This window comes from Emiliania huxleyi (assembly GCF_000372725.1).
Source record: "Emiliania huxleyi CCMP1516 unplaced genomic scaffold EMIHUscaffold_3, whole genome shotgun sequence".
Classification (NCBI taxonomy): Eukaryota; Haptophyta; order Isochrysidales; family Noelaerhabdaceae; genus Emiliania; species Emiliania huxleyi.
In genome coordinates, this window is record NW_005199770.1 from 427,889 (window position 1) to 428,962 (window position 1,074).

Genomic DNA, 1,074 nt, shown 5'->3' on the forward strand with positions numbered 1-1,074 from the left:
GGAGGGCGAGGGAGGCGGTGAGGTTGGCTACGAGGATATCAGCGAGGGCAGCGATAAGGGCGACGGCGAGGCCGGCGGCGAGGGCGGAGGCGAGGGAGGCGGCGAGGGCGGCGGCGTGGGTAGCGGCAAAGGCGGCGGCGAAGGGGGCGGCGAGGGTGGCGGCGAGGGTGGTGGAGCGGGCGGAGACAGTGAGGGCGGCGGCGAGGTCGGCGGCGAGGGCGGCGGCGAGGGCGAGGGCGGACGCGGGGGCGAGTACGGCATTGGAGATGGCGACGCCGGCGAGGGCAGCGACGGCGGCGGCGGCGCGGGCGGCGGTTGCGACGGCGACGGCGAGGGGGGCGAAGCTGAGGGTGGCGGCGGAAAAGGTGACGGAGGTGGTGGTACGGGCGGCGCCGGGCTTAGTGGCGGTGAGCTTGGGGGTAGAGGTGGTGGCGTCAACGGAGGTGGTGGTGGCGAGGGTGACGGCGGCAAGGGCGGCGGTGGCGAGGGCGGCGGCGAGGGCGGCGGCGAAGGTGGTGGCGGCGAGGGCGGCGGCGGCGAGGGCGGTGGCGAGGGCGGTGGCGGAGGCAAGGAAGGCGGCGGAAAGGGTGGCGAGGAGGGCGGCGCACTCGGAGGGCTTTGATGCACCACAATCCAGACGTTGGAGCGAAAGTACACCTGTCGGACTGATTGTAGCGAACGTCTTTGCCTGGCTTCAGACTGGTCGAGGGAGCCAGGCAGCTCGAGCTCGAGCTCTCCATCAGTCCTGTTGGACGACGCCTCGTGGCAGAGTAGGTACGTTCCCGCGGGCTCATGAGTTTGGATGGGGGACTCAAAGTCTTCAGTGTCCATACCTGGGTTGGTCAGAACAAGGTCACTGAGAAGCACGTAGTTTCCAGATCCTACAGGCTCTTCTTTTCTCTCGATGAGACCGCCGTGGTCTTCGATGATACCATCCCATGCGCCATCGACCCGATTCCCAAAGCTGTTTGTGATCGAGAAGGCCGACGTGTTGAATGCCTGGTCACACTCTCTGCCGGGATGTTGGTTAGCGTACTCCAAGGGGATCCACGTGGTGTAGTCGCCTGCTCTGAT